This window comes from Oncorhynchus kisutch, linkage group LG21 (genome assembly GCF_002021735.2).
Source record: "Oncorhynchus kisutch isolate 150728-3 linkage group LG21, Okis_V2, whole genome shotgun sequence".
Classification (NCBI taxonomy): Eukaryota; Metazoa; Chordata; class Actinopteri; order Salmoniformes; family Salmonidae; genus Oncorhynchus; species Oncorhynchus kisutch.
Genome location: NC_034194.2, coordinates 21,705,998 through 21,715,526, shown reverse-complemented (window position 1 = coordinate 21,715,526; position 9,529 = coordinate 21,705,998). Strand labels below are relative to the sequence as shown.

The following is a 9,529-nucleotide window of genomic DNA, read 5'->3' as shown; positions in this document are numbered from 1 at the left end:
CAGCCACCACGCCAGCAGGTGCAGCCTCCACAACCACCACACCAGCAGGTGCGGCCTCCACAGCCACCACACCTGCAGCCTCCACCTCCTCAGCCACCACACCAGCAGCAGCAGCAGCTACTGATATAAACAAATGTATGTATGTAATCTTATCAGGTTGATCCATTTATATATCTCAGTACACCTACAGGTACATTTTCCAGGTGTTGCAGAGACTTGAGGAGGAACATATGTATACAGTTGAAGTCAGAAGTTTACATACAATTTAGCCAAATACATTTAAACTTCGTTTTTCACAATTAGTAAAAAATTTGCTGTCTTGGGTCAGTTAGTATCACCACTTTATTTTAAGAATGTGAAATGTCAGAATAATATCAGAGAGAATGATTTATTAAAGCTTTTATTTCTTTCATCACATTCCCAGTGGGTCAGAAGTTTACATACACTCAATTAGTATTTGGTAGTATTGCCTTTAAATTGTTTAACTTGGGTCAAACGTTTCAGGTAGCCTTCCCACAATAAGTTGTGTGAATGTTGGCCCATTCCTCCTGACAGAGCTGGTGTAACTGAGTCAGGTTTGTAGGCCTCCTTGCTCGCACATGCTTTTTCAATTCTGCCCACAAAATTTCTATAGGATTGAGGTCAGGGCTTTGTGATGGCCACTCCAATACCTTGACTTTGTTGTCCGTAAGCCATTTTGCCACAACTTTGGAAGTATGCTTAGCGTCAATTGTCCATTTGGAAAACTCATTTGCGACCAAGCTTTAACTTCCTGACTGATATCTTGAGATGTTGCCTCAATATATCCACATAATTCTACTTCCTCATGATGCCATCTATTGTGTGAAGTGCACCAGTCCCTCCTGCAGCAAAGCACCCCCACAACATGATGCTGCCAACCCCGTGCTTCACGGTTGGGATGGTGCTCTTCAGTTTGCAAGCCTCCCCCTTTTTCCTCCAAACATAACAATGGTCATTATGGCCAAACAGTTCTATTTTTGTTTCATCAGACCAGAGGACATTTCTCCAAAAAGGACGATCTTTGTCCCCATGTGCAGTTGCAAACCGTAGTCTGGCTATTTTATGTTGGTTTTGGAGTGGTGGCTTCTTCCTTGCTGAGCAGCCTTTCAGGTTATGTCAATATAGGGCTTGTTTTACTGTGGATATAGGTCAAGGTCCTTTGCTGTTGTTCTGGGATTGATTTGCACTTCTCGCACCAAAATACGTTCATCTCTAGGAGACAGAACACGCTTCCTTCCTGAGCGGTATGATGGTTGCGTGGTCCCATGGGGTTTATACTTGCAAACTATTGTTTGTACAGATGAACGTGGTACCTTCAGGCGTTTGGAAATTGCTCCCAAGGAGGTCTTGGCTAATTTCTTTTGATTTTCCCATGATGTCAAGCAAAGAGGCACTGAGTTGAAAGGTAGGCCTTGAAATACATCCACAGGCACATCTCCAATTGACTGAAATGATGTCAATTAGCCTATCAGAAGCTTCTAAAGCCATGACATCATTTTCTGGAATATTCCAAGCTGTTTAAAGGCACAGTCAACTTAGTGTATGTAAACATCTGACCCACTGGAATTGTGATACAATTAATTATAAGTGAAATAATCTGTCTGTAAACTAATTTTGTAAGGATTACTTGTGTCATGCACAAAGTATATATCCTAACCGATTTGCCAAAACTATAGTTTGTTAACCAAAAATGTGTGGAGTGATTTAAAACAAGTTTTAATGACTCCAACCTAAGTGTATGTAAACTTCCAACTTCAACTGTATGCGCTGTTGTCTAGAATCGGCCCATTTAAAATCTTTTATCGTGATCTCCACAGAACTGGTCCAAATAGGGAACTGGAAAGTGAGGTAAGACTGTGTTGCATGTACAGTATATGTAAACACTGCATGTGTGTGATTTTTCTGTGAATATATAAGGAAAACCTAAATAGTTGTTTTTCCATTTAAAGATTTAACTTCATTGTCTTTTTTACTGTCAGACCATCAATGCCTACATGTTCCATCTGGTGCGGAATTTTTAAAGGCAGTCAACCGAGCAAGCTTTCTACAATGACCTTTAAAATTACTGGCATTTGGGGAGCAAGATATCAAAACTTAAGGTTGGTTGGATTATTCTCATAATATTATATCTTATATTTGACAGATTTTGAACTCGAGCAACTGTATCCTTGCTTGTTTAAATTTCAGATTGATCCAATGATGTACAAGTACATTATTGGCATCATCAATGAACACAACCACTGGACTGTGATGGTAAGAGCCGCTAAGGCAGTACTAAGAACTACATACATAATACAGAATATACATGTGAACACATACATGTGTAAAATGTGTGTGTGCCATATGTGTGTATTTATGTGTGTGAAATATGTGTGTCATGTGTCTGTCTGTCTGTCTGTCTGTCTGTCTAACTAAATAACTAAACTTGAAAGGTTATCCTGCCATCCCAGAAGAGGGCGATGAAGAATTGAGTGCGTACGCGTTCAGGCAATTGTGGGGGGGGGGGGCCTTTAAATGCCAGTAACCTATCAGATGTCAGGGAATTACTCATCTTTCAGCGCGAACCACTATGCCTACAAAAAATAGAGCCATGTATGGGCTAGCTAACGATATATCATTCAAAACTTTGTTTTCCGGAGCATATGACTCAACATGGAGAGTTTTAAAAAGCGGTTGAAGTTCTACATGAAACATGCTGTCAAGAACGACATTTATGGTAGGTGTAGTTGACAAAGTTGGGTAAAGCGTATTTATATACATTATTGCCGATTTATTTGTACATTTTATGAAAGTATGGAAGTTATAGTTGCAAAATATCCCAAAATCAAAATGTTAGCCTGTGGTGCCTGGCCATTTAACCTTGCGCAATACCCTAGATGCAGTTGCACCCCTAAAAACTAAAAACATTTCTCATAAGAAACTAGCTCCCTGGTACACAGAAAATACCCGAGCTCTGAAGCAAGCTTCCAGAAAATTGGAACGGAAATGGTGCCACACCAAACTGGAAGTCTTCCGACTAGCTTGGAAAGACAGTACCGTGCAGTACCGAAGAGCCCTTACTGCTGCTCGATCATCCTATTTTTCAAACTTAATTGAGGAAAATAAGAACAATCCGAAATTCCTTTTTGATACTGTCGCAAAGCTAACTAAAAAGCAGCATTCCCCAAGAGAGGATGACTTTCACTTTAGCAGTGATAAATTCATGAACTTCTTTGAGGAAAAGATTATGATTATTAGAAAGCAAATTACTCCTCTTTAAATCTGCGTATTCCTTCAAAGCTCAGTTGTCCTGAGTCTGCACAACTCTCCCAGGACCTAGGATCAAGAGAGACGCTCAAGTGTTTTAGTAATATATCTCTTGACACAATGATGAAAATAATCATGGCCTCTAAACCTTCAAGCTGCATACTGGACCCTATTCCAACTAAACTACTGAAAGAGCTGCTTCCTGTGCTTGGCCCTCCTATGTTGAACATAATAAACGGCTCTCTATCCACCGGATGTGTACCAAACTCACTAAAAGTGGCAGTAATAAAGCCTCTCTTGAAAAAGCCAAACCTTGATCCAGAAAATATAAAAAACTATCGGCCTATATCGAATCTTCCATTCCTCTCAAAATGTTTTGAAAAGGCTGTTGCGCAGCAATTTACTGCCTTCCTGAAGACAAACAATGTATACGAAATGCTTCAGTCTGGTTTTAGACCCCATCATAGCACTGAGACGGCACTTGTGAAGGTGGTAAATGACATTTTAATGGCATCGGACCGAGGCTCTGCATCTGTCCTCGTGCTCCTAGACCTTAGTGCTGCTTTTGATACCATCGATCACCACATTCTTTTGGAGAGATTGGAAACCCAAATTGGTCTACACGGACAAGTTCTGGCCTGGTTTAGATCTTATCTGTCGGAAAGATATCAGTTTGTCTCTGTGAATGGTTTGTCCTCTGACAAATCAACTGTAAATTTCGGTGTTCCTCAAGGTTCCGTTTTAGGACCACTATTGTTTTCACTATATATTTTACCTCTTGGGGATGTTATTCGAAAACATAATGTTAACTTTCACTGCTATGCGGATGACACACAGCTGTACATTTCAATGAAACATGGTGAAGCCCCAAAATTGCCCTTGCTAGAAGCATGTGTTTCAGACATAAGGAAGTGGATGGCTGCAAACTTTCTACTTTTAAACTCAGACAAAACAGAGATGCTTGTTCTAGGTCCCAAGAAACAAAGAGATCTTCTGTTGAATCTGACAATTAATCTTAATGGTTGTACAGTCGTCTCAAATAAAACTGTGAAGGACCTCGGCATTACTCTGGACCCTGATCTCTCTTTTGAAGAACATATCAAGACCATTTCAAGGACAGCTTTTTTCCATCTACGTAACATTGCAAAAATCAGAAACTTTCTGTCCAAAAATGATGCAGAAAAATTAATCCATGCTTTTGTCACTTCTAGGTTAGACTACTGCAATGCTCTACTTTCCAGCTACCCGGATAAAGCACTAAATAAACTTCAGTTGGTGCTAAATACGGCTGCTAGAATCCTGACTAGAACCAAAAAATGTGATCATATTACTCCAGTGCTAGCCTCTCTACACTGGCTTCCTGTCAAAGCAAGGGCTGATTTCAAGGTTTTACTGCTAACCTACAAAGCATTACATGGGCTTGCTCCTACCTATCTCTCTGATTTGGTTCTGCCGTATATACCTACACGTACGCTACGGTCACAAGACGCAGGCCTCCTAATTGTCCCTAGAATTTCTAAGCAAACAGCTGGAGGCAGGGCTTTCTCCTATAGAGCTCCATTTTTATGGAACGGTCTGCCTACCCATGTCAGAGACGCAAACTCGGTCTCAACCTTTAAGTCTTTACTGAAGACTCATCTCTTCAGTGGGTCATATGATTGAGTGTAGTCTGGCCCAGGAGTGAGAAAGTGAACGGAAAGGCTCTGGAGAAACGAACCGCCCTTGCTGTCTCTGCCTGGCCGGTTCCCCTCTTTCCACTGGGATTCTCTGCCTCTAACCCTATTACAGGGGCTGAGTCACTGGCGTACTGGGGCCCTCTCATGCCGTCCCTGGAAGGGGTGCGTCACCTGAGTGGGTTGATTCACTGATGTGGTCCTGTCTCAGGATGGTAAGTTGGTGGTTGAAGATATCCCTCTAGTGGTGTGGGGGTTGTGCTTTGGCAAAGTTTGTGGGGTTATATCCTTCCTGTTTGGCCCTGTCCGGGGGTGTCCTCGGATGGGTCCACAGTGTCTCCTGACCCCTCCTGTCTCAGCCTACAGTATTTATGCTGCAGTAGTTTATGTGTCGGGGGGCTAGGGTCAGTTTGTTATATCTGGAGTACTTCTCCTGTCCTATTCGGTGTCCTATGTGAATCTAAGTGTGCGTTCTCTAATTCTCTCCTTCTCTCTCTTGGAGGACCTGAGCCCTAGGACCATGCCCCAGGATTACCTGACATGATGACTCCTTGCTGTCCCCAGTCCACCTGGCCGTGCTGCTGCTCCAGTTTCAACTGTTCTGCCTTCTTATTATTCGAACATGCTGATCATTTATGAACATTTGAACATCTTGGCCATGTTCTGTTTTAATCTCCACCTGGCACAGCCAGAAGAGGACTGGCCACCCCACATATGCTCTCTCTAATTCTCTCTTCTTTTTTTTCTCTCTCTCGGAGGACCTGAGCCCTAGGACCATGCCCCAGGACTACCTGACATGATGACTCCTTGCTGTCCCCAGTCCATCTGACTGTGCTGCTGCTCCAGTTTCAACTGTTCTGCCTTATTATTATACGACCATGCTGGTCATTTATGAACATTTGAACATCTTGGCCATGTTCTGTTATAATCTCCACCCGGCACAGCCAGAAGAGGACTGGCCACCCCACATAGCCTGGTTCCTCTCTAGGTTTCTTCCTATGTTTTGGCCTTTCTAGGGAGTTTTTCCTAGCCACCGTGCTTCTACACCTGCATTGCTTGCTGTTTGGGGTTTTAGGCTGGGTTTCTGTACAGCACTTTGAGATATCAGCTGATGTACGAAGGGCTATATAAATACATTTGATTTGATTTGATATTAGGTCAGGGTGTGACTCGGGTGGGAAATTCTATGTTTTCTGTTTCTCTGATTGTGATCCCAATCAGAGGCAGCTATCGTTGTCTCTGATTGGGGATCATACTTAGGCAGCCCTTTTTCCCACCATTAGGTTGTGGGATCTTATTTTCTGTTTAGTGTCTTAGCCTGACAGAACTGTGCACTTTTGTTTTAGCTTTTGTTATTTTGTTTGAGTTATTTTTGAATAAAAGAATCATGAACACTTTCCATGCTGCGCTTTGGTCTACTCTTCCTACCACCAACGAGAGCCGTTACAATCTGGCCTACTTACACAGATGCATCTGGATTTTAGCAGATAGATAGCAAAGCCTCAATTGCCCTTTAGACTTGGAAAATAACAGTAGCATGACAGATAATTTTACAATACACATTAATAGTAGCCAGATAGGTAATTTTACAATACACATTAATAGTAGCCAGATAGGTAATTTTACAATACACACATTTGGGATTGTGAATGTTCACATTTTGAGTAGAATGTGGGAATATTATATTGCCCTTTCATTTTTATTTTACCAGGTAAGTTGACTGAGAACACGAGCTGGTGTCACGAATGTCGTCTTGAAAATGACCGGAACAATGTGCAGCGTGGTGAGCGTACCTTTTAATTTATTTCTAAATGTCACCAACAAAACAATAAACAACAAAACAAACGTGAAGCTCTGTAAGGCTATACATGCATTAAATGAAGACAACAACCCACAAATGACAAAAGGAAAAAAGGCTGCCTAAGTATGAATCCCAATCAGAGACAACGAAAGACAGCTGTCCCTGATTGAGAATCATACCCTGCCAAAAACAAAGAACCAGAAAGCGTAGACTTTCCCACCCGAGTTACACCCTGACCAAACAAACATAGACAATAAAAGGATCTCTACGGTCAGAGCGTGACAGTACTCCCCCCCCCAAAAAAAGTGCGGACTCCGGCCACAAACCTGACACTATAGGGGAGGGTCCGGGTGGGCATCCATCGTGGTGGCGGCTCCGGTGTGGGACGCAGACCCCGCTCCACCTCGGGCTCCCCCCACTTTGGTGGCGCCTCTGGTGCAGGGACCCTCGCCGCAGGCCCCGGACTTGGGACCCTCGTCGCAGGCCCCGGACTGGGGACCCTCGTCGCAGGCCTCGGACTGGGGACCCTCGTTGTAGGCCCCGGCCTGGGGACCCAGGACCCGGAGCCGGAACAGGTCTCACCGGTCTGAGAAGACGTACTGGAAGCCTGGTGCGTGGAGCTGCCACAGGGCTTACCAGGCTGGGGAGACATAATGGAGAACTTGTATGTGGAACTGGAACAGGTCTCACCGGACTGGGGAGATGCACTGGAAGCCTGGTGCGTGGAGTAGGCACCGGATACACTGGGCCGTGGAGGTGCACTGGAGGTCTCAAGAGTAGAGCTGGCCCAACCCGTCCTGGCTGGATGGTTACTTTTGCCCGGCAAATGCGGGGTGCTAGCACAGGACGCACTGGGCTGTGCAGACGCACTGGAGACACAGTGCACAGAGCCGGCGCAGGATATCCTGGGCCGAAGAGACGCACTGGAGGCCAGGAGCGCTGAGCTGGCACCATCTGTCCTGGCTAGATGCCCACTCTAGCCCATCCAATGCAGGGAGCTGGAATATAGCGCACCGGGCTGTGAACGTGCACTGGAGACACCATGCGCTTCACCGCATAACACGGTGCCTCACCAGTACCACGCTCCCTACCGTGAGCAAAAAACAGCCAAAAACAAAGAACCAGAAAGCATAGACTTTCTCACCCGAGTCACACCCTGACCAAACAAACATAGAGAATAAAAGGATCTCTACGGTCAGGGCGTGACAGCTGGTGAATAGTTACAAGGGAGAGCTGATGAATGAGCCAATTGGAAGCCCTACATTTGGATTTCCTAACAAGAGTGCCACCATGTGTTATTGTGGGGATTGAGGAACTTACTGGAAACTTCAGTGTTTAATGAGCATAGTAATTCCATGTAAAACTATAATTGCACTCAGGATAACATTAGATCAGCATGAAATTACTGCTTGGTGCTGTAGATATAGGGACTAGAGCAAGAGTTTTGTCTGCTCAGGTCACATGGTCAGGAAACAAATCCTGGCCCTATAGTGCAGGTTCACCATGTCATTGGCTGTGGTGTTAGAACAGATGACTCCTCATTGCTATTTTCATGGTTAGGCCTTTCATACCCTGAACCAAATCACTGAAGCCAACAGAGACAGATTAAATTCAGAGAAGCTGGATGGACTGCAGTGATATAACAGATTCTGATTGACTGTGGCTGATTGTGAGTGTGGCAACGGCCCTGAGAAGCAAAGGAAGGAATTTCCTGTTTCAAAATTAAAATAAATAAATAAATAGTGGATGTAACTTCTCATGAATGTTTACAAGAGCTCATTCTACCGTCTCTCTCTCACACGCACACTCTCTCTCTCTAGAAGAACATAGTGTCAACGCTAATGATGTGCGTATGTGACTTGAGGAGTGTCTGCAGCTGTTTCTAATGTCATGCCATTATTACCTCATTGCATGTAAGAATTCATATGTGAATGTACTGTGTAGTGTACCGTATGTCCAATGAAACACACAATATGTCAGAAACTCACTGAGCAGTGTAGTAAGTAAGGGTGAGTTGGAGTTGTTATGACCTTAACATCAAAGACCATAATTGATTATTTATAATTGGAGGTAGGGGAGGGCATAAATGAAGTGCTCTTTTGGCATTTACATGGAAGACAGAGCAAATTCTGCCTGCCACAGTATCCACGTATCCATTTATGGGCTATTCTCACAATCTCAAGGAGGCAGCATGGAAACAGCGGTATCAGGAATTCAACCATAATCGCTCCAGTGAAGTTGTACAGTGCCTTGCGAAGGTATTTGGCCCCCTTGAACTTTGCGACCTTTTGCCACATTTCAGGCTTCAAACATAAAGATATAAAACTGTATTTTTTGTGAAGAATCAACAACATGTGGGACACAATCATGAAGTGGAACGACATTTATTGGATATTTCAAACTTTTTTAACAAATCAAAAACTGAAAAATTGGGCGTGCTAAATTATTCAGCCCCTTTACTTTCAGTGCAGCAACTCTCTCCAGAAGTTCAGTGAGGATCTCTGAATGATCCAATGTTGACCTAAATGACTAATGATGATAAATACAATCCACCTGTGTGTAATCAAGTCTCCGTATAAATGCACCTGCACTGTGATAGTCTCAGAGGTCCGTTAAAAGCGCAGAGAGCATCATGAAGAACAAGGAACACACCAGGCAGGTCCGAGATACTGTTGTGAAGAAGTTTAAAGCCGGATTTGGATACAAAAAGATTTCCCAAGCTTTAAACATCCCAAGGAGCACTGTGCAAGCGATAATATTGAAATGGAAGGAGTATCAGACCACTGCA

General features: G+C 43.6%; 1 long non-coding RNA gene across 2 annotated transcripts; it reads left to right on the top strand.

Moving 5' to 3' along the window:
- The first annotated feature begins 1,375 nt into the window (after window positions 1–1,375).
- LOC109866109 (uncharacterized) lies at window positions 1,376–5,483 on the top strand. 2 transcript variants are annotated; one of them, XR_002251656.2, is made up of 5 exons: window positions 1,376–1,426; window positions 1,839–1,869; window positions 2,001–2,120; window positions 2,209–2,274; window positions 5,443–5,483. It is a non-coding gene; the product is annotated as an uncharacterized LOC109866109 (long non-coding RNA). The 2 variants fall into 2 exon arrangements; XR_002251657.2 differs by lacking the exon at window positions 5,443–5,483 and adding an exon at window positions 5,056–5,096.
- Window positions 5,484–9,529: the final 4,046 nt, after the last annotated feature.